General features: G+C 35.4%; 1 protein-coding gene across 2 annotated transcripts in view; it reads right to left on the bottom strand.

The window, feature by feature from the left end:
* LOC131663400 (Bardet-Biedl syndrome 1 protein homolog) overlaps positions 1–25,727 on the bottom strand; it is a 517,955-nt gene that overhangs the window by 425,393 nt on the left and 66,835 nt on the right. The gene's annotated exons all lie outside the window — the stretch shown is intronic.

The following is a 25,727-nucleotide window of genomic DNA, read 5'->3' as shown; positions in this document are numbered from 1 at the left end:
AGAAGTATATCGCATTCACAAAGACTGTTGCAGATACTGGAATCAAACTACGATTTATTGATTCATTTAAGTTTATGGCTTCATCACTTGACAAACTAGCTTCTTATTTGAATGATTATAAAATTGTGAACTCTGAATTTCACGATCATGATCAAGAAAAAATCAATTTGTTGACACGTAAAGGAGTACTTCCGTATGAATATATCGATAGCTGGGAAAAACTCGAAGAAGATCGGCTACCCGAAAAAATGAATTTTTCAGTAGTCTTAATGATTCTGAAATATCAGATGCTGACTATGATCATGCACTCAAAGTTTGGAATGCATTCAACATAAAAACTTTGAGTGAATATTGTGATTTGTACATGAAAATTGACATTCTATTACTCACAGAAGTTTTTGAACAATTTCGCGAGCTGTGTCTATCAGCGTATGATCTTGATCCGGCCCATTATTACACAACTCCACGCTTTTCCTGGGATGCAATGCTCAAGTTTACAAAGGTATCATTAAGACTTTTGACAGATATAGATATGCATTTGTTCATAGAATCAGGTGTTCGAGATGGTTTGAGTCAGCGCTCAGGTCGATATGGCGCAGCTAACAACAGATATATGAAAGAAAAATTTGATAGTAGCAGGGAAGAAGAATATCTTTCTTACTTAGATGTTAATAATTTATATGGTTATGCAATAACGTAATATTTGTCACGAGACAATATTGAATGGGAAGAAAATTTTGTCAACATCGACTTTTTACAAGTTGCTGATGACGCTCAAACCGGTTATATTTTGGAAGTTGATTTAGATTATCCGCAATCAATTCACGATGAGCATAATGACTTGCCATTCTGCTCAGAGCACATAAAACCACCTTGTTCCAAGCATGAAAAATTATGTGCTACTCTCATGAATAAGAAAAATTATGTGATACATTATCGAGCTCTCAAACAAGCTGTTAAACATGGACTCGAGCTTGTAAAAATTCATGGAATATTGAAATTTGAGCAATCAGCGTGGATAAAATCATACATCGACTTGAACAGTTCAATGAGAGCGAAAGCTCAAAATGAATTTTAAAAAAATCTTTTTAAACTCATGAATAATAGTATACGAGGTGTGATCAAAAAGTAAGGTGAATTTTGAAATTTAGCGGGCTACGTCCGTTCGATCTTCGACTTTATTATTTGGTTATGTCGGTACATTCGTCTAGAACATACGTTCCAAATTTCAGTTTTGTAGTATGTTTGGTTTGTTTGTGAGAGGCATCAAGGTTAGAAGTGTTTTGCGTGCTCCACGATTTGCTGCTGTCTAAAAACATGGATCAAAGAGTTTGCATTAAATTTTGTGTGAAAAATGGAATCAAATGTTCCAAAACACTTGAAATGCTGAAAGTGGCATACGGTGAGTCTACTTTAAGCCAAAAAAATGTTTACAAGTGGTATAAACTCTTCCAAGAAGGCCGAGAAGACACCGACGACGAACCTCGTTCTGGACGCCCCAGCACATCAACAACTGATGAGAATGTTGAAGAAGTGAAGAAAATAGTGTTGGGAAATCGTCGAATTACCATTAGAGAAATTGCTGATGATATTGGCATCTCATTTGGTTCGTGCCAATCAATTTCGACGAGTGTTTTAGACATGAGACGTGTGTCAGCGAAGTTTGTTCCGAAATTGCTCAATTTCGACCAAAAGAAACGTCGCATGAGCATCGCCCAAGAGCTACTGAATGACGTCAACGATGATCCAGATTTACTCAACAGGGTTATAACAGGTGACGAAACATGGGTATACGGTTATGACGTCGAGACTAAGACTCAATCGTCCCAGGGGAGGCATTCTGGATCACCAAGACCAAAAAAAGCACGCCAAGTTCGATCAAATGTAAAGGTTTTGCTTACAGTTTTCTTTGACTGCAGGGGCATGGTGCATCATGAGTTCTTGCCACAGGGTAGAACAGTAAATAAGGAATATTACCTGCAAGTTATGCGCAATTTGCGCGAAGCAATCCGCCAGAAACGTCCGAATTTGTGGAAAAATAAAAATTGGCTTTTGCACCATGATAACGCCCCTGCTCACACATCGTTGCTTGTGCGCGAATTTTTGGCTAAAACCAACACAGTAACCGTATTCCCCTGATCTGGCCCCCTGTGACTTCTTCTTGTTCCCAAAACTGAAGAGGCCCATGAAAGGACGGCGTTTTGCCACGATTGAGGAGATAAAGACGGCATCGAAGGATGAACTAAACAAGATCACAAAAAATGATTTTTTGAAATGCTTTGAGGATTGGAAAAAGCGTTGGCACAAGTGCATTATATCCGAGGGGGATTACTTTGAAGGAGATACAATAAAAATTGATGAATAAATAAATATTTTTTGAGAAAAATAAAAATTCACCTTACTTTTTGATCACACCTCGTATATGGTAAAACTATGGAAAACGTTCGCAAACATGTTGATGTCAAACTTTTAACAAAGTGGGATGGACGGTACGGTGTGGAAGCAATTAGCACATGGACATTACAAAATTGAGTAAGTTGTATATTTATATTTTTAAAACATAGAACAGATATATAATTAGACTCAATCAGTGTTATTTAATTTCAGAGAAAAACCATACAAGTCTGTACGTTTTCAAGAAAAAATTCAAATACATCAGATGGTGATAGGTGACAATTCGCGCGAGGCGAATTTGTCCCGTGTGTAGGACTTTCAACAGCCGAGCGGCATTTGACTCGGGCAGCAGTCAGGCTCTCGGGCACCCCGTACCATTCGCGCGTCAATAACGAAATCTTTATAAATTTGAATCCGGGATCCCGATACCGCGATCGTGAGATTCGATCGGACGTATTTGTATATATCTATCCGAAATCGGTTATGTATAAAATAAACAATAACGGGGAAACATATGGATATACTCAAGCGCCTTTTATAGTATTTATAAAATTTATTTTATAAAGCTCAAGTACATGAATAAATAATCAAGCAAATCTAGAAAAAGATATATATACGAAGGTGGTCCGATAAGTACTTAGCCTCATCGCCCGATGGCGCCACTCTCGCAAAAGAAATATTCTATCACGTAGTACAACCTTCTCGATGGTTACTGTAAAGATTTCGGCCGGATCGGAGTTGTAGTTTATTTTTAAGCATGTGAAAGCAAGTGTGTCCGTTGATTTTTGAAAAATGGAAAAAGAGCAGAATCGGTCGGTGATTCGATTCTGGTTTTTGGAAGGGAAATCGCGCAGAGAAATCAAAAAGCGCTTGGATGCTGTGTACGGTGACTCTTCTCCTTCGATGGCAACCGTCAAAAATTGGTTTAACGAGTTTCAACGTGGTCGCACGTCGATTTTTGAAGAGCCACATCCAGGTGCTCCGAAAACGGCTACCACGGAGGATAACGTGACAAACATTCACGATCTCGTATTGGCAGATCAACGATTGAAGGTGCGCGAGATAGCTAAGATCGTAGGCATCTCAAAAGACCGCGTGGGTCATGTCCTGCATGAAATTTTGGGCATGAGAAAGCTGTCGGCGCGATGGGTGCCACGTTTGCTCACTCCGGACAACAAGCGCAACCGTGAGACAACTTCAGAGCAATGTCTGACGCTGTTTAAGCGCAATCCGAAGGAGTTTCTGCGTCGTTTCGTGACAGTCGACGAAACATGGATCCACTGGTATACACCAGAGACCTAGGAACAGTCGAATCAGTGGACTTTACCCGGCGAGCACTTTAAAGTGCTCCTAAGAAAGCGAAGACTGCTCCATCGGCCGGAAAGGTGATGGCCACCGTTTTCTGGGATTCACAAGGCGTGATCTACATCGACTACCTGGAGAGGGGCAAAACGGTCACAGGGCTGTACTATGCCGAATTATTGGGCCGATTCGACGTCGAATTGCAGAAAAAATGGCCCCATTTGGCGAAGAAAAAAGTGCTCTTCCACCATGACAACGCACCGGCTCACACCTCCGCCGTCGCCATGGCCAAATTGGTCGAATTAGGCTACGAACTGCTGCCCCATCCACCGTATTCTCCAGATTTAGCCCTGTACGACTTCTTTTTGTTTCCAAACTTGAAAAAGTCACTCGCCGATCAGAAATTTGAGTCGAATGAGGAGGTAATCGCTGCCACGGAAGCTTACTTTTCAGACCTCGAGGAAACGTATTATTTAGACGGGTTAAAGAAGTTGGAGCATCGCTGGGCCAAGTGTATCGAACTAAAAGGTGACTATGTTGAAAAATAAAACGCCACTTTTCCAAATTTTTCGTTTTTCTTTTGTAGGCTACGTACTTATCGGACCACCCTCGTATATATAGACGCGTGTTCTTCGCCTCGCATTGTCTATTATTTATTAACAAATGGTACTCACTTATTTTTAATAAAGTTATTGGCGTTCGGTCCTTTATGTATTATTATTGTTTTTTTATTTATGTGGTCTTCCTTCCTTTTGTTTTTTTTTGAAACGGATTGTAAGGTCCGTCAAATGTTCGCGTATATTTGTATATGTCCAATTAATACTTGTAACGGTCCTATCTATGAGCTAGTTTATTATATCACTGAATCACTGCAACCAGTCTAACGTATCTATCTGTTTATTCAAATCAATACATTAAGCGGCGCTACCTCACTGTTTACTCGATTGTGTATTCATATAAGAGTTAAATCAAAATAAATAGCGTGACGTCACAAAGTAATAGATATACTAGATATAATGATTTTTGATATTAAGAAATATGTCAATTAGAGATAATTTTAATATAACAAAGTATTTATGATATAGATTTTAGTACGTAGATTCAGAATATAATAACACAAATTGCATTTATTATGAAATAATAATGAATTTCAATATGCAAAGTTGATTTATTTATTACGCTAACAATATGAAATATTAGAAATATGTAAATAATCCATATGCAAAATGAATAAGTATAGTATATGAGTAAGAATTGGTTTCATTAATAACAGCTGAATAATAACTGTTATTAGTAAATAAACAATTTATTTAAACAATAAGATGTATATAAAATGAAAGTATTAATTTTATACTTAATAATGATAGCTTTATGATTTAGGAATCTTAGATAATTAATCTAATAATTGCATTATAAGATTAGAAAAAACCGTTACAAATATGAAAAATTAGTTATAATTCAAATGTTATTAACTAATTTAAATATTTATTTTTAGAAAATACTTCCAAAATTAATCAACTATAAAGTTATATAAAAATTTAATAATTTTCTATTGTAAATATTGTAATATCACGTTAATTAACTTTATTGGTTAATAACTTTTGACGACATTATTTGCGATAATTGTATATTGTATAAAATCAACAAATAACGAATTCTGTAAAGTTCACATGTGTTGAAAGCTCATTATTAATGTTTATTTACTTGTAAATTAAGAAAACTTATTTTTCAAAATTCGCGAATGTTTCTCGAATATTCGAAAACTTCTCAAAAGAAACGCTCCCGTGAAAATAGGCGAGAAAATTTGTGTATAAATACGCCCACTATTGCACAGGCTAGCATTGACTTCTAGCCTTGCAAGGTGAGCGCATGAGTCTGAATAAACTTGGCTAATACCTAAGTTCTATCTCTCATTGTAATTAACTGAGCAAGACTGTTCCTTCCTTATAATTCGAGCTCGACTTATAGAACATCTCGCGCTATAAGAAACTTGGGCCGAATTATATCCTATCCAAGAAAGACTTTAGCTCTGCTTATGGGACAATTCGCACCATAAGAAACTAGGGCATTGTCTGACTTTCCCTGAAACATTGTACTTATTTATATATATATATATTTTTATTTACAACTTATGTTACATTTGGTTTTTTTTATTTCTTACATTACTATTTGTGTCTCGTGTCCAGTTTGTGTTTGTGTAGTTGATGATGAATGTGTTTTGTGTGTGTATGTTTTGCGTATGTGTGTATGTATGTAGGTGTGTCTGCAACTCTTGTGTCTGTCTTCTGCGCCTGTCTGTTCCTCTTTTCTTCCCATTTTTCTGTTGATTAATCTTCTCTTCCTCTCTCTCTCTCCAAGATCTGCCTTTTCCGCTCTTTGTTACTTTCTTTTACCTTTTCATCTTTGCCTTTCCTTTGCTTTTGCTCTCATTCTTGCTAATCATTTCATCTATCTTTCTTCTTATTAGGGCTTTGACACCTATTTCTTATTTCCTATTGCTCCCTCTGCCTTTCCTTTCCTCAACCTCACTTATTTTTCCTTAGTATCTTATAATTTGTCTTCTAATTTACCTTTTTCTTTCTCTTCTTCAAATCTTCTTCTTTTCCATTTTGCTCCATCCTCTAATACCTGCTTCCTTTCGCTTGTGAAGTTGCTAGTACTTGTGTTTTGTGTGTGTGTGTGTGTGTGTGCATGTGTATGTTTATGTTTACGCATGTGTGCGTGTTTTGTGTGTATGTGTGTGTATGTAGATGTGTCTGCGAGTCTTGCTTCTCTGTCTTTTGTTTCCGTCTCTCCTTAGGGTCTTCTTGTTTTTCTTTTTCTTTCTTCTCTTCGTTTCTTCTTCTTTTCCATTTTATCTCCATCATCCACGCTATCTTTTCTTTGCTTCCTATTATTATTTTTTCCCATTCTTACCCTTCCTTTCTGCTTTTTTCACATTTTTCTACTATGTGTTTCCAATTTTCTTCCTCTTTCATACACATTCTACATCTCTTATTTTCTTCTTTTTCCCAATACCTGCTTCCTCTCGTTTCATTACCTAACCTAAACCTTTCCCTTATTTGTAGGTCTTTTATTCTTCCCTCTCCTTGAATTTCCTTTAACCTATACCTTTTCATTTCTTCTTTCAGTTCTTTCTACTTGTTTATGAATCTTGATTTTTCTAGTTTTCCTTCTAGTTCTTTTTCTTCTTTTTTCTTTAGCTCATCTCTTATTTCTTCTCAAAACTCTTCCCTCATTTCATCTCCCTCTTCTCTCTTTCTGTATATTTTACTTTTTTCTAGCCTTTCCTCTCTCTCCTCCTTCTTACCCTTTTTATCTTTTTCATTTCATTCCCTTTTCTTTAGTTCTCTCCATGCTTATTTATTATTGAGCCATCTCTTTCTTCTCTTATTTTGTTTTCATACCTCATTGCTCTTTCTAATGCTATTTCTTTCATTTCTTGTCTTTCTGTTTCCCATCGTATTAACCCATTAAATATCAAAATGCTCAATTTTTTTGTCGATTTTCAACGCGTTTTTTTCAGTAGTTATAGGCCTAAGAAATTTTTGCAAACACGTATTTAGATGGGAAATTTAACGCTTTTTCAGAATCGTTTTTCAAAATTGCGATTGCTTGCGTTATAAAAAAGTTATAGCCAATTAAACACTAAAAACCTGAACAATTTTGCGAAAAATAAAGTTTGCGATTTTATTAGCAATATTACCGCTAAAAAATCATCAAACAAATATGATCAGAGGTGATGACGACTATCAAAGTATCTCCATGAAATTTTGGTGGAATTTTTGAACCATGTCTTCCAACAAAATGGTGGCAAAATAAAAAAAAATCCATAAAAAACATTTCTCATTTTTTATCTCGGAAATCATTAAGTTTAGATGAAAAGTTCATTGAGCAAAAAAGTCTTCGAATTAAACAAGAAATACGCCTGAATTTTTGTCAGAAATTTCTGAGGCGATTTTTGAATTTTCGGAGAATACGGAAAATCCATTTTTCCAAAATCATCTCCAAAAATTCTGAAAAAATTCATGCGTATTCCTTGATGAATTCTAAGACTTTTTGATCCATAAACTTTTACTCCAAACTCAATAGTTTTTGAGATAAAAAGTGAGTTATGTTATAATCCTAGCAGAGTTAATATTTTTAATACAGAATAAAGAACAGCCATTCAACAATAATGTAATAATGTTTTGCCTTTTTATGTGTATACAAGTGCAGCTTGTATAGCGTATACTAATATACACATATCAAAAAAGCAATTCAGAAAATTGTATGTGAGCTCATTTTTATTACTTACTAGTCTCTTGTTATTATGAGACCATACAGTAAATCGAATCGAAAAGATTATTTTCGCTTTCTAAAGTCTAGGTTTGACAAGAAGCATTGAAAACTGTAGTAATTATTTTCATTAGGTATTTTTATTATTTTATATAACATGTCGCAAAAACGTAAAAGATGTTCCACTCGCTCCCATGAAATGTACGAAATTGATACTTCAAAGAACACTTACGATGATATAGTTACCCTTCCAAATCCTGACAATTCTGGTTCTGATGGATCAGATTTCGATACTGATTCGGATGATAAAATTTCTAATATAACGTACACAGAAGCTTGTAAAACATATACTGAAACTCAAACTAAATTAGAAAGAACACATGAACTCCAGTGGATGGAAGGAGAAAAAAAGTATAATGATAATTTGAAAGACAAAATTTTATTGAAAGACTCGGTAAAAAATAAAATACAAGAAATGGAGCCAGTAGAACTGTTTGAAACATTTTTCTTAACTGAAATGAAGCAATACATTATAGATGCTTGCAAAGAAAATAATTTTGATTTAAAGTTAAAAGACTTAAATACATTCGTGGGAATAATCATTTTGACGTCATTCAACAAAAGGAAATCTCAGAGGGATTACTGGTCACGTGATCCCTTTTTATCTTGTAACGTTGTTTCTTCTGCTATGTCACTTCATAAGTTTGAAAAGATCAAATTAAAATTAAAATATTCACAAACGAAAGATAAAAATCCAACTGACTATGCTTGGCGTGTCCGTTCACTATTAAACCTATTTCAAATTAATATTATGAAGTTCGGTGTATGGAGAACTGCTCTTTCCATCGATGAAATGATGGCTAAATCTTATGCGAGGATGGTTCTAAAACAATTCATTCGAGGAAAACCCATACGATTTGGTCTCAAATTCTGGGGTCTTTGTACTTCCGATGGTTTTGTATTAGGTCTTGACTTATACTGCGGAAAAAATTCTACAACGGGAAGTAAATTTAGTAAGTGTGCATTAGGTTCTCGCGTTGTCATGAATTTACTAGAAAAGTTTTTTCGTGTTATACCTCCGGGCAAAATATCTATGTTCCATCTTTATTTTGATAATTGTTTCACAAGCTTAGATCTCGCTGTGCATTTGAAGAAGCTTGGGCTAAAATGTACAGATACTATTAGAGAAGATAGAGTCAAAGATAAAAATGTTTTAAATAAAAAAGCTCAAAGAGGTGAGTATGCCGTGAAGCACGATAAGAACAGTGGTATAAATTACATCACTGCGATGGATTCAAAATCAGTTTCGATTATTTCTACTGCTGCAGGGGTAACTCCATTATCCTTTTCAAAGAGATACAGTAAGCAAGAAGGAAAAAAAGTTGAAATACCTTTTCCGAGGGCTATTAGCGTCTATAACAGTTTTATGGGTGGCAATGATGTCCACGACGGACATTGTAATAATTTACTTCCGAGTATTCGTTCAAAAAAGTGGACGTGGGTAGTTTTTTTAAGACTAATTCAAGCTTCGATTGTAAATGCTACTGTACTATTCAATGCTGTCAATGATGAGAAAAAAAAGGTTGGAACAAAAGATTTTGCACTTTCAATAGCTAAAAATTACATGACGCAGAGACAATGCAAAAAAGAGAAACACAATATGTCCAAACAAACAAAACTCAAACTTTGTTCTTATTGTCCCGTAAGAACGAGAATTATCTGTGAAAAATGCAGTGAAATTGCAGTAAAAGGCAAGGGGACTCACTCAAATAAAAGCACCTCGAAAAGTGAGAGGCAAGGGGACTCACTCAAATCAAGCACCCCAAAGGAGACAAAATTCTACTACATCCTCGTCGTTATCTCTGGGTCATGCTAAGAGTAGAACGTTTTTTATTTCAAAAACTATTGAGTTTGGAGTAAAAGTTTATGGATCAAAAAGTCTTAGAATTCATCAAGGAATACGCATGAATTTTTTCAGAATTTTTGGAGATGATTTTGGAAAAATGGATTTTCCGTATTCTCCGAAAATTCAAAAATCGCCTCAGAAATTTCTGACAAAAATTCAGGCGTATTTCTTGTTTAATTCTAAGACTTTTTTGTTCAATGAACTTTTCATCTAAACTTAATGATTTCCGAGATAAAAAATGAGAAATGTTTTTTATGAATTTTTTTTTATTTTGCCACCATTTTGTTGGAAGACGTGGTTCAAAAATTCCACCAAAATTCCTGGAGATACTTTGATAGTTGTCATCACCTCTGATCATATTTGTTTGATGATTTTTTAGCGGTAATATGGCTAATAAAATCGCAAACTTGATTTTTCGCAAAATTTTTCAGGTTTTTAGTGTTTAATTGGCTATAACTTTTTTATAACGCAAGCAATCGCAATTTTGAAAAACGATTCTGAAAAAGCGTTAAATTTCCCATCCAAATACGTGTTTGCAAAAATTTCTTAGGCCCATGACTACCGAAAAAAACGCGTTAAAAATCGACAAAAAAAATTGAGCATTTTGGTCGTTAAAGGGTTAAGTAACTTGGCGTGTTTCTATCTAATCCTAATACCCACTTTATGTATTTTAGTTGTAATCTGTCTATTTCTTTATATCTCTTCCATCCCCAAATTTCTGCTCCATACATAATCACGCTTTTCGCCAGTGCATCGAACAGGTTCATCCTTAGCTCCCAATTTTCTCTAAATAGCTTTTCTCCTAGCCCCCCATAGTCTTCCGAGTCCCATATTTATTTTCCCTTCTACCTTCTTTATCTGCTTTTTATTTCCGTTATTTCTGTTTATCACATATCCAAAATAGTTGTACTCTTTAATCATCTCTATTTTCTCACCTTCCCATTCAAATTCTTCTTCCTTCCCCCTTCCTCCTCCTGTCCTGCATTTCATCATCTTTGATTTTACTACATTTAACTCTAATCCCCTTTCTTCTAGGTATATGTTTAATTTTTTCAGCATTGCTTTCATTCCACTTTCACTCTTTGCCATCATCACTATATCATCTGCTTATCCTAATGTCCATATTTTCTTTCTTCCTATCACTACCCCTCCTTCCTACACCTGCTTAATCTTCACTTCCAGGTCGGCGGAGGCAAGATTAAATAGCGTGGTGCTCAAAGGGCACCCTTGCCTTACGCCTTTATAAGTCTCAAACTTCCCAATTATTTCTCCTCCAACTTTTACCTTACTCCCTGTTTTCTTGTATATTTCTTCTATTCTTTTCCTAATTTTTCTATTTATCCCTTTCTCTTTCATTGTTTCCCATATTTTCCTCCTCTTTATCTTGTCAAAAGCGGCCTTCATGTCGGCAAAGAATACAAAAAGTTTTCCTCCTTTTTCCCTTATTTCCTTCCCTATTATTGTTTTTAATATATATATATATATTGCGTCCATTGTTCCTCTTTTCTTCCTAAATCCCATCTGCGTATCACTTAGCGTTTCTTTAGCTTCTAGTTCTCTTTCCAGCTCTTTCCTCAGTATTTCCGCATATATTTTATATCCCGTGTCCATCAGCGTTATTCCTCTATATTTTTCTACTTCTTCTTTCCTCCCTTTCTTATATATTGGTACTATTATTCCCTTCCTTCATTCTTCCGGATATCCTTCTCCGTTCCATATTCTGTTTAAGCATTTTGTCATATCTTTTATAAAGCCTTCCATGCCTTCCATCCACGCTTTATTTGCTATACCATCTTCTCCTGTCGCCTTTTTCTTTTTCATTTTTCTTATTACCTCTTTTACTTCTCTTTCTTTGATTTCTTTACCTTCCTCTCCTTCGCTTTGCTTTCTTCCTTTTCTTTCTCATCCAGTTGTTCCTTGAAGTGCTTTAACCATTCTTCTTTTCCTATATTTTCATCTAACTCAATTCTTTTCTTCCTATTGCCATTCACTTTATCCCAGATATTTCTTCTCGTCTTATCTTTTCTTATTTCTTCTGCCACTCTTTTCCCCTCATCTTCTTTTACTTTTCTTATTTCCTCTCTGTATTCTCTCTTTGCTTCTAGATATTTGCCTCTGTCTCCTTCCCCTTTTCTTACCTTATTTAACTCTGCCATCACCCTAGCCCTTTTCATCTTACATTGTTTTCTCCACCAGCATTTTTTTGATCCTTTTTTTTTCTTATCTTCTTTTTTACAACTGCGTTCTTCACTCTATTTTTTATCTCTTTCCATTTTTCTGTTCCCTCTATTGCGTCTATCTATCTCTGATACTCCCTTATACCTTCTTCGCTCCAGTCGTCTATCATTCTTTCTTCCTCTTCTTTTCTTTCTTCCGCTATTTTGTCTCCCAATTCCACCTCTATTGGTAAGTGGTCCGACTTTTACCCTCTCTTTTATTTAAACCCTTTTTATTGCCTCATCATCTTTCTCGTTACCTAATACATAGTCTATCGTTGACATTCCTCTCGCTCCTATATATGTTATTTCTCCCTCTTCATCTCCTTCTTTTCTCCCATTCGTTATCACTAAGCCCCTTTCTCCTAGCCATTTTATCATTTCTTCTTCCTCTGCGTTTAACACTTTATCCCGGGCCTTCAATTCTTCTAGGTTTTCTTCTGTCTCCCATTGTTTCCCTTCATTTCCTGTTCTTGCGTTGAAGTCTCCTCTTATAATTATTGTTTTTCCTCTGTTCTCCTCTATCTTTTCGCTTAGGTATTCATAGTTTTCCTTCTTCTCGTGTTGCATATACACCGATGTTATCATGTATTTCCTCCCTCCGATCTTTACTTCTCCTACTATTACCTCACTTGTCCTTTCTTTCTTCCATTCAACCTTACTCATCCCTTTCCTCTCTCTTACCGCCATTATTCCTCCTCCTATTTCATTCCCCCTTCTTCCTTCCCTTCTTGAGTCTCTCCACTCTATGTTGTACCCTTTCAGTTGTTTCTCCACACCAGTTCTTGCTCCTCATTCCCGCCACGTTCCAGAATAGTATCTTTATTGCCTTTCTTCCCACTCTCTCCCTTCCCTCCTCTCTCTCTCTTTTATCCCTATTGTTTTAGAAACCCTTCCGCCCTTTTTCCTACCATTTTTCCCTCTTTCTCGCTCCACCACCATTCTTCTTCCTCTGACTTCACCCCGTTATGCCACATCTTTACCTCTTTACCTTTACTTTTTATTTCTCTCGCTTTCCTTCTTACTTCCTCTCTTATCTTCCTCTGCTTCCACGTCCAGTCCTGATCTATGTATATCTTTTTCTGTACCAGCTTCTTTTTCTTCTTCATAATTCCTTCTTTTTGTTCCCATGAAGCGCATCTAATTTGCCACATATTTTTTCCTCTTTCTCTCCGATCATCCCTGCCCGCTGTCCCTCCTATTCTTCTCAGACTCACTATTTCTCCTTTCATTTCTAGTTCCTCCCTTAATCAGTCCTCTGCCTCTCTCTTCTTTTCCCATCTTAACTCACCCTCTAAGTCTGTCACTATTATATTGTTTATCCTACTTTCTCTATCCATTTTTTCTCTCATATACTCTAATTCTTCCTTATTGCCTACTTCTGTTCCTCTTTGCTTCTTGTTTCCTCCTATACTTTCTTTTAATTTCACGCACTCCTCTTCCAACTGGTTCATCCTCTCTCCCCATTTTTCCTGCAGTTTCTTTTCTCTACTTTCTGCTTTTTCCCTTTCTTCTTTCGTCTCTTTCTGTCATTCTTCTCTCTCTCTCTCTCTCTCTCTCTCTCTCTCTCTCTTGTTCTCTCCTAACTTTTCCTATCTTTCTCCTATCTTTCTTCTCTTCTTTTCCCCTCTGCCTCCATTCTTTCCATTTTTCCCATTATTTCTTAACCATTTCTGTCCATTCTTTCCTTTCATCCTCCCATGCCTCACTTAAATCCCTTATATTTGCCCGTATCTTTTCCATTATATCTTCTGCACCACTACTCTTACTTTTCCCACTTCTCTTATTGTGTTCTCCAATCCTTCTCCCCCCTCCCCTTCCATCTCGCTCCCTTCGCTTTCACTCTTGCATCTCTTTGCCTCTCTCATTTCTCCTCTATTATTCTCCCTCAGCCCCTCTCCGCTCTCTCTCCCCCTCACCACCTTTACTCTCTTCTTCTTTTCCTCCTCTGGGCCTTTCTTATCCATCCTTCCACCTTTATCTCTTAATTTTTCTGTTGTAACGAATCTTTCCATCACTATTCCGTACGCCTTAATTCGACTCTCTAATTCTACTCGTGATCCCACCTTTATTCCCTGTCTTACCTTTTCTGTCTCCGCCTTTACTTCTTATCGCCCCTCCTCTCTACCTGCCTTTCTCGCTTCCTGATTTTCTCTCTTAATCTCAACTTTTATTTTTTTCTTTATTCCTCTCTCTCTGCTTTTTCCTGCTCTTCTCCAAGCCTCTCTCTCTACTCTACTCCTCTTCCGCCTCCACGCTCTTTTCACCTCTATTTCTCTCCTCAAACACTTTTCCTCTTTAACTTTCTCACCAAAACTCGCACTCACAGCCAAGACACGTCCACACTCTTCCACCGGCCCTTTTTTTCAACCCAGTTAAAATTTATATTTTCTTCAAAGTCGAAAGTTACCAGCGCATTCACCGTTTTAGAACAGAAAAGACAAAAACAAACAACTCGGCATTTATATTATATTATTATAATACTTATACTTGTGGCCATTTATGTTTGAAATTTTTATGTGATTTGCTAGAGCATCATGACAATTACCATTTGTATAAATACTGAGAATTGTGAATAAATAATTCAGTTTTGAACGATCACTCAACATGGTTAAATCATTAACCCTCAGTTTGTCTGGTAGATCATCTATACTAGAAACATACTATTTTCCACCGATAGAACTGGATAGAGATAAAACTTATGTTCTTGGTTTGGTAGAATTACTTACATTCGATTCGATACCAAATGTTGATGTTGGACACAATAAGTTCAAAGTTGGTGACATTGAAATTGAACTACCAACAGACAGTTATGAAATTGGTGACATAGATAAATATTTGAAAGGTTACTTGAAGTCAATAGGAATAAAACTTGAAATAAAGCCCAACAACAATACTTTACGCAATGAAATAACTTGTAATGAACGAATCGATTTTCAATCAAATAACTCTATTGGATGTTTGTTAGGTTTCATTAAACGGTTGTTGCCCGTAGGTATAAATAATGTCTCTGACATGCCTGTTGCCATTTTTAAAGTAAACGCTCTACGCGTCGAATGTAACATAACATCTGGAGTATATGTCAATCAAAATAAGGGACATATCATTCACGAATTCTTTCCAGCTGTACCACCAGGATATAAAATCATTGAAGTTCCTAAACAGATCATATATTTGCCTGTAACTGTCAAAGTTATCGATCACTTACAGCTACGTCTAATTGATCAAGATGGAAATTTAATAAACTTTTGTGGTAAAACAATCACGATCCGTTTACACATAAAAAGAGTTTCATGATGGGAATAGTTTATAATCATAAAGTAGGCAACGGCTATATATCATGCGCTCAGAAAGTCAGTCATCAACGGATAGCCAAAAGTCTAACACGTCGCAACATTCAGTTCCTGAAAAATCTTGGTCTGAACGTCGTCGGAAGCGCCGTAATAAAAAGAAGAAGAAACGTGAAAAATTTGAAAAACTAAATTGTATATTTGTGTGTTTTTGTCATCTCAAAGATGTAAAAAATACTGAGTGTGCAAGCACCTGTCATTTTTGATGAATCTATAGCTCACTATGAAGTTCATGCACATCAACCTTATAATTCACAAACATTCAATAATAGCGATGAAATTCGCATTTTGATACAACATCAAGATTTATGTCTTTTACCATCAAAAAGTTCTCTACACATCGTTGGAAAAATAAGAAGGCAAGATGGTACTATTATTACTGAAACAAAGTTCGTCAATAATGCTATATGTCACCTATTCGAAGATATCCGATATGAAATTAATGCCATTGAGATAAACAAATGTAAAAATGTTGGACTAACAAGTACAATGAAAGGTTTGGTTTCATTAAATCAAAATCAAAGTCGATTTCTGGAGAATGCTGGCTGGCTTGATATTGAAGAAACTAAGAAGATAACTGAAAACAATGGTAACTTTGATGTGTCAATACCTCTTTCAATGATTTTAGGACTTGCTGACGACTATCACAAAATTGTTGTGAATGTAAAGCATGAATTTATTCTTACTCGATCAAGAGATAGTTTAAACGCAGTCATGCAAGATACTGTGAAAATTGATAATGTTGATACATATGAGCCTCTTAAAATAGAACTCACAAGAATTGAATGGTTAATGACGTATGTAATTATGTCCGATAGGCGTAAAATACAGTTCAATTTCATTTAGAAAGATGCACCTATTTCTATAAGTTTTCGGTCGTGGGAACTTTATCCAGCATTACTACAAACATCAAAATATCTTTGGACTGTAAAAACATCCAATCAATTAAAAAAACCAAGATATATTGTATTAGGTTTTCAAACAAAACGCAAGTCTGATAAAATTAAAAATCCTAGCAGATTTGATCATTGAAATGTAACCAATTTTAAAATTTTTCTGAATTCTCAGCAATATCCATATAGAAATTTGAATTTTGATATAAGTAACAATCAATACTCTGTCTTATATGATATGTATGCTCAATTCCAATTGAACTATTACAATAGACTGTATGTTCAATCCACTTTTAGATCGAAAGCAATTTATCACACATGCACCGTTAATAGTGATAGATTGTTCAAAGCAAAATAAATCTTTGAAATAAGCTGCTGTCGATGTACGTCTTGAGTTTGAAACCAAAAATGATGTGCCCGCGGAAACAGCTGCATATTGTTTGATTTTACACGATCGTATAGTTAAGTATAATCCTATAAGTGGTCATGTAACCAAACTTGTATAACTGGTATAATAGCTATGTATACTTTTTCTGAATACGTAACTCTAATTGAAGAACTTGAGAAAAAAACACTTGGATTGAGATATCTTGGCGGATATTTACTTGAATTTATAAAACCATAAAGTTTTTACCAATGTAACAGAATATTGCATAAATAAAACCCAAGTCGAATAAATACTTCAGTCTTTTTTATTCATTTCAACGATGAGCATTGATGTGTTTGGACGCAAACTTGGTAGAGCTGACGAATTAAACTTGAAAAATTTACATGAGAATCTGTTAGTCGAACTAAAAAATATTAAAGATACTATATTAAAGTTAAAAGCTAAATTAAAAGAAATGAGTTCATTGATCGATATTCATCGAGAGGAACTTGATATGAAATTTCTAAGGGTATATTCAGACATTGACAAGTTAAAGCAAAGTCAGTTACCCCCACCATGATGTGCTTGTAGCTTGTATAAAGAAGCTTGGCTCATGAACCACACCTCATTCACTTTCTGTATCTGCACCACGGCTTGTTCGCCTTCTGTAGCAGCACCAGCTCAATCATGACACAATTTATTGATTTCATTCAAGCTAAGGTATTAGCCAGCTTGAATGCACATACTATTTCTATGTTTGATGGTACAGACCCTACGATTCAAAAAGAGATGGATTCCTTAGAGTATTACTATGACGAAGGTGTAGAACCAATAACAGATGCTTATTATTATGAATATTCGGAGAAAGATTGCAGAAAAATCGAATACTCCATAGCCTTGTTGAAAGCTCTTTGGTATATGAAAGATTATCAGAAGACTATTGGTCATGGAAATGGTTATATTCATGATTTTTAACTAGATGATATTCCAAGTGCTATGCAAAGTAGGTTAGCTACACAAACATTGACTAATATTCGTTATTCAATAAACAAGGTTTTTTTCCAAATATGTGGCTGAATGTGTTCAAGCCACGGTATTTAATTTGCTCAAAAAGTCATCTCTAAAGGAAGTAGACATTGTTTTTACAGCTGTGTATCAAGAACAAATTAGCAATCAATCTCCAAAAAAAATAAAAGTCAAGCTGTTCAAAGTGGAAACTATTCCTTTTTACTCAACTCAAACTTATCAGAAATGGTTTGAAGAAAAAGTACAAGAACCTCTGATGATGAAAATTTGAACGTAACTATCCTTCTTACTCTTTCGTATTTATGACAAATGCAGTTGTCAGCTATTATAAGTAGCGCAGTTTGAGCATCATCAGATCATTCAGTACCAAACATTCAAATAATATGGACCGCTATCCAAACGTGAAGTACTCTCGTCTTCTGTAAATCAACAGTTTGACAACGGAAAGAAAAAAACAAATAATCATATGTACATATATAATCATTGTAAGCATATAATCATCATGCTCAACCTCAATAATAGTTTAGTTGTATATAATTTATGATAATAAATAGATTTTTTTTCATGTAAATTATATCTCTGTTTATTTAATAAATCTAACCCCGAAAGTTGATAATAAAAAAACTTTTATACGAGGGTGGTCCGATAAGTACTTAGCCTACAAAAGAAAAACGAATATTTTGGAAAAGTGGCGTTTTATTTTTCAACATAGTCTCCTTTTAGGTCGATACACTTGGCTCAGCGACGCTCCAACTTCTTTAACCCGTCTGAAAAATATGTTTCCTCGAGGTCTGAAAAGTAGGCTTCCGTGGCAGCGATTACCTCCTCATTCGACTCAAATTTCTGATCGGCGAGTGACTTTTTCAAGTTTGGAAACAAAAAGAAGTCGCACAGGGCTAAATCTGGAGAATACGGTGGATGGGGCAGCAGTTCGTAGCCTAATTCGACCAATTTGGCCATGGCGACGGCGGAGGTGTGAGCCGGTGCGTTGTCATGGTGGAAGAGCACTTTTTTCTTCGCCAAATGGGGCCGTTTTTTCTGCAATTCGACGTCGAATCGGCCCAATAATTTGGCATAGTACAGCCCTGTGACCGTTTTGCCCCTCTCCAGGTAGTCGATGTAGATCACACCTTGTGAATCCCAGAAAACGGTGGCCATCACCTTTCCGGCCGATGGGGCAGTCTTCGCCTTCTTAGGAGCACTTTAAAGTGCTCGCCGGGTAAAGTCCACTGATTCGACTGTTCCTAGGTCTCTGGTGTATACCAGTGGATCCATGTTTCGTCGACTGTCACGAAACGACGCAGAAACTCCTTCGGATTGCGCTTAAACAGCGTCAGACATTGTTCTGAAGTTGTCTCACGGTTGCACTTGTTGTCCGGAGTGAGCAAACGCGGCACCCATCGCGCCCACAGCTTTCTCATGCCGAAATTTTCATGCAGGACATGACTCACGCGGTCTTTTGAGATGCCTACGATCTTAGCTATCTCGCGCACCTTCAATCGTTGATCTGCCAATACGAGATCGTGAATGTTTGTCACGTTATCCTCCGTGGTAGCCGTTTTCGGAGCACCTGGACGTGGCTCTTGAAAAATCGACGTGCGACCACGTTGAAACTCGTTAAACCAATTTTTGACGGTCGCTATCGAAGGAGAAGAGTCACCGTACACAGCATCCAAGCGCTTTTTGATTTCGATGTGCGATTTCCTTTCCAATAACAAGAATCGAATCACCGACCAATACTGCTCTTTTTCCATTATTCAAAAATCAACGGACACACTTGCTTTCACACGCTCTCAAAAATAAACTACAACTCCGATCCGGCTAAAATCTTGACAGTAACCATCGAGAAGGTTGTACTACGTGATAGAATATTTCTTTTGCAAGAGTGGCGCCATCGGGCGGTGAGGCTAAGTACTTATCGGACCACCCTCGTACTAACACAGACCTACATTTTCTACTCAATCACAATCAATCAACATAAAGCAAACATTTTTTTTATTTTGGCACGGAACAAGGGGCATGGGGCATGGGGCCGGAGGCATGCACGTCGATAATACAAGAGTCGGTAATTGCCGGCTGGGTGTATGGGATCCGCACGTTGATACAAGAATCGGTATTTGCCGGCGGGGCCCATGGGGTCTGCACGTCGGTACACAGTCGGTCGCAAATGATTTCAGTCAAGCAGGTCGATAAACATCTGTCGATAAAGCAGCTCACAGATCGCCAATATGAAGATTTATAACGTTACCCATCGTCGGTAGATTAAGCATCGAAAAATCGCATGGTAAGTGGTTCAGGATCCCCTTAGCCCCTACTACTATGAATGTTTTACGTCATCGGATAACTTAGCAATTGGGGTTCGTAATTTGACGTCAACGACATATTGAATTTATTAATTGTTTAAGATTGTAAGTGTTGTCTGAGTAGATTGCATTGTTAACTGAAATTTGCAGAATATTTATGAATTATTAATCTATTTTTACACACCTCAGATAATTTTTCATGTAATTTATAGTACTATTGAAAACTCAAATTTTCGCTATTTCAAAGAACGATATCTCCGCTTCAAAAATTTTAATTGAAAAAATTAGGTAGTTGTGTTTAAAGTAGAAAACTTGTTTTGTCGAATACTCTTTCCAGTTGTTGACTAAAATCGAAATTAGCGACGTGAAAAGATTTCAAAAATAGCGAAAAACAGTCTTTTTTGGATTTTTAGGTTAGGATATCTCAGAAACTAGAGTTATGGATTACCCCATGTAATAAAAACTCTGTATATTATAATTTATAATTTTAATGTAAAATTTCAAGGTTTCTCACGTTATCTAAAACAATTTATTCAGATATTTTTAATACAGCAATTAATCATTTATGGATTATTTTTTAAAGGTAATTTTTATCTAATTATTATTTTAATTTTGAGTTGTTCATTATGGTAAATAAAGAATATGAAAAATATGCATTATGATATACTAGTGAATGAGTTTATAAAAATTAAAAAAAAATCGAATCACGTTACGCAATTGTTTTAATCAAACATGTACCAAATCAAGAACATCAATTTACCATTCGTTAACGTTAATACAATCAATATTGACGGCTAAGAAATACTTTGTAGCGCGTGTATACACGCGCACACGCGTTCGCTTATTCTTTCGTTTTTTTGGGCTGTATCTGCAATCAAATTAAAGCTTGATTAAAGATGAAAATTATTTAATACCAATACCATGCAGTAAAACATAAACATGTGTCATGTATGTGATGTGAATCTGTTTATATACAGAGCTTGTAATACACGTCGCATGGTTAAGCCACCAAATAAGCACCGCTGGCAGCGCGCATATACTGATCCTCCATTCCGCATTCAGTTCATCATGCCCTAGCCGCCCAACCAAAGTTAGCCGCTCATTGGTCATCATTCAATGTTAATTATCTAATTATTATCTATAATTTACCTTATAATCCTAAGAAATATTTATAAATTTTTATCGCGTTATCTAAATTAACTTTTCAAAGTGAATTCAATAATAATATGGCGACATATATTTTTAAAAAAGTCTATATTGTGGCTCAACAGTAAACCTTAATAATACGGTTTCTTCTGATAAATTTTCATAGATAATATGACTTAAATTTTATTACAAAAAGTTATACAATTTACTCTAAAAAATATTACGATAATATTATTTAACATCGTCTTAATAATGTTATAATTACGGCACACTGTTCTAATCAACCGATTTATACAAGTACATGTAAAAAAGTGAGTATACAAGTACATGAAAAAAAGTGGTCTGTACCGAATACGATATACATATATTCTCATATATTTTGACACACTAAATCCAAATTCGCAGTTAGTCTGAGCCCAGCATCTTAGCTTTAAAGGTATTTGAAATTCAAATTCAAGAAAAAGTCGTTTAAAAGAATATAACCATGCTTCCATGGTTTTAAGTTTTAATAAATCTAAATTTGAAATATGTTTGATATCATCATGTCTGAATCAAGATTAAATGTGCATATTAAGAAAAAAATTTAATTTTAACTGCGGATTCTGAAAGTACGAAAAAGTTTACATTAAGATACAATATTTTTTTATCACGACCTCGAATTATTTAAAGGTATTACATACTGATATCTTGAGAATTAGTATGACGATTTCAAAAATACAAAAGAATCATCATGGAATTGGTAACTACTTTTATCTGTTTCGAGGATCGCTGTATCCGAATCCATATTAAAATTGCTCCAAGAATACCTAAATCACGTTTTATATGCAAATAATTCCTGACACTTTTATCCAAACATAAGACAAACTTCAGCGGTGTAATGCTTTTAAACAAATTACGGTACTCCAGATTACTTTTCCAACAACGTTTCAATATAATACGAATTATAAGAACTTTTACTTTTCTTCTTTTGTAATGAATATTTTTGTCTTCCAAAGATCTATACAATATTCTTCTCTTCATATTTGCATTTTTGGCTCGCTTACCCTAGGCATCCATAAAAAATCTGGCATCGTACTTAGATAGTATCTTCCATGATACTGACCTTTCATTTTTTGATATCTTGATGAAACCGTTCACCTTGTTCTTCGGTGTAATCTTTGAAGTTTTCTGGGAAGTAATCATGATGAGAATATAGAAAGTACAATTTTAAATGTATTAAACAACCTGTAATGAGTATTTAGTTCGGTTCACCCAGCTAACATAACATAAATAAATGTTAAATGTAGAAATGCCGCTGAATAATTAGCTTATGTTTGGACTATCTGTCAGATGACGGGAATGACGTGAATTCGCTGCGATGGCTGAAATTCGTGAAATATGACAGTACACGAATACAGGCTAACGCAAAAGAACAGGCATACAAAATAAGTGAATGTACATGATTATAATAGACTTTAATGGTGACAGGAAAATTATAAAGTTGTGTGAAAGGGAGAAAGAGTATCAAGCTAAGCGCGAGACAGAGAGAGAGAGAATGAACGACCCGGTACTTACAGATAGTGAGTCTACGCTTGTCATTGTAGGTCGACAACAAAGTTCTGCTATATTTTTATGCGGTGAGAGACACTGAAACAAATCCTTGTGAAATTGTACGTCACGCGCAACACCACTTCACCATGGTCTAGTATAACTTGCGTAAAACGCCCGAAGATTTAGGTCATGAAGAGAAAAAGACAAGCTGAATCATCGATAAAGTCGCCACAGATTCGTGTCACGAGGAGTACACACGTATATCACCTAGGCGATCAGAGAGCAGGTTGAAGATCTTTGCGGATCTTTTTGAGTTCCGTTAATGACAGTCAATCAGCGTGCACGATTGCTCGAATGCGATACGAACCTCTCTCTCTCTCTCTTCTCTCATTATTCCCCACTTACCTTGTTCTAAAATATAATTTTACATTTATATATACATACATGGCATCATACATATTAATAACATTATATTTATAAATTAATAGTAGCTATCAAGTTATAGGGAGAGAAAGGCATAACGAGTCATCAATCTTACTCATAAACCCAACTCCTTGAAGTTTTTCAATAAGTCTTCAATTAAAATTTCATAATTTTCACTTTTCTGAATTTTTAAGGAAATCTCTGCGAATTTTTTGAAACTTTTGGAATTTTTGCAGTAATGTAAAGGTCATTTTTGTGAAACAGTCTTCATCTCTGAATAAAATGCGGATTTGAGGACCATCGAAAACATCTTCTCTTAGTATGACATCACTTATATCTGATAACTTTTCCCTTAACTGTTCAAAACATTTTCCATCTTTGTCTAGAGCATTAGCGGGTTACTTCATGAGACCAAGTTTGATATGAAGAGGTAGAAGCATAACTTTTGAAGGATCTATTAAAAGTTCGTGGAGAATATTTTTAAATCTTTTCTTCTTGGCTACTTTTTTATACATAGTGATTTTTCTATCACTACTATCCTACAAACACAAGAAACAGGGATGATTTGTAAACCTGACTGCTGTCTCAGAATTAAAGTTGAAGTTTTTAAATCACCGCAAACTTTCCATTAGTGCTCCGCGTAATTAATTTTCTTCAATACTATTTTAAGATTCTCGTATGGTTCCTGCAACTTCGTTGAATGAGCTATCGAAATAGGTACAAACCACTTTGCTTTATGTAAAAGTACAGCTTTTAGGCTCCGTTTAGAAGAGTTGATAAGTAACTTGCACTCTTCAACTTTATAAATATTAGGTTTCAATTCATTTATTAACCTTCTCACATTTGCACAGCCTGTCATAGTTTTTTTATCATGGCAAAAATTCCAAAAACTTCTTTTCCCTGTCACGATAAACATAAGCTTTATTTCCCTCGAACAAGTTTTTCTTTTTCAATACTGTAGCTAGGTACTCATAGATAGAGCTAACTCCATATTTAGATAATCCCAAATCTCTTATAAGATCATTCACTTCTTTTGACCGAATGTTTCTGGGGTCTTACTCTTGATAACGCTTGATAAATATTCATATTCTTTGCTATCACTTTGATTGTCATCATCGCATTCCTCATCAGAGCATTATCTATCTTTTTTCTTTTCTCTGGTGCAAATAACTTGTCAAGTTCTATAAATTCTTAGATTGCATTAGAAATTTGCATTTCAGAAATTGTTTGTCTATTTTTTGATGGTACATCCACATACAAGATTTTAGATTTTGTAGATGCATTAAAGCCAAATGTAGTGGTGATATAGAAATACTAATCCTCTCCATATGATTAATCGGGCCATATCATAAGCTGTGTACTCGTAAATATAAGCTATTCTTGATCCCGATATTTTTCCTATCGCAATATAATTGTTCTGCTGAAATTATAAATCATGTGCAGAATCCAAACTGTATTTTAGCTGACAAGCTTTAAATCAAAGCATTCTTCGTAAATAGTAATGAACATATCAAATAAACTTCTTCGATATTTTGGTACATTAAATTATTCATAAAATTAACCGACATTATCAGATTTTCCATCATATCTATAAGATATAAAGTCTATTCTCATGACATTATACTCTACAGAGGATAAGTTTCCCACCAATGTAGAGTTACAATCGCTTGCTAACAACAATTCCGGGCCCATTTACTTACCCTCACCAAGCGCTGATACTGGGTATCCGAAATCTTACAGGTAGCTATCACGGTGTGTAGGTTATCACGGTATCATACCTTTATACCTAGGCTTTGCAGAAAAAGAAACAATAGAAAAAAACCGTTTACCAGCATGTAGAAGTGCCCTGAATTCCAGCACACGAAAAATTCAGATGTGATAACAAATCTTATGATTATGTTTGTAGTAAATTTTTAATAAATAAAAAACGAAAGAAGTTATCTCATATATCGATGACAATTTATAAAAAATATTTTGAATCACTTTCATGTAATGCAATGTTTTGATTCATTTTAATGTAACCAATAAATTTGAAATCACGTGTGCTAACGTAGCTTCGATAAAAACCAACAACCTAGAAATGGAAGTTACTGAATGCTCAGATGAGGAATGAAGGAAACGTATGAGCTGCATGGTCAATTTTAAAAAAATTCGCAGAAAATGTCTTGAAAAATAAAAAAAGTGAAAATTACGAAACTTTGTTGAAGATTTATTGAAAAACTTCAAAGAGTTAGGTTGTAAATTATTGTAATTAGTATTATGTTGAAATATTAATGTAAAGATAATTTTGGAGTATCATAATTTGTATAAAAGAATGACATGGCTGAAATTCATTTCATGTCTAGTGTAACAGACTACCGTTTAGTCGCAAATCTCGGGTAATTGTTGTTATCAATACGGCCAAACGGTGCTCTGTTAGCTGTATGCTTCGAGCACACTAACTCACCTTGCTCCGGTGTACGCATGCGCCGAGTCCTCTCAGCGATCTAACTAAGATGTGCGAACTCTCCGCAAGGGGCGCTGGCGCGCTTGCTTACCAGCACTCCGTCGGCCACTGCAGACAACTCGGTTGACGAACAGCTTCTTCTATTGC

This window comes from Phymastichus coffea, unplaced genomic scaffold, assembly GCF_024137745.1.
Source record: "Phymastichus coffea isolate CEN01 unplaced genomic scaffold, Cenicafe_Pcof_1.1 PCOF00035, whole genome shotgun sequence".
NCBI classification, from domain to species: domain Eukaryota; kingdom Metazoa; phylum Arthropoda; class Insecta; order Hymenoptera; family Eulophidae; genus Phymastichus; species Phymastichus coffea.
This window is presented reverse-complemented; position numbering and strand designations above follow the sequence as displayed.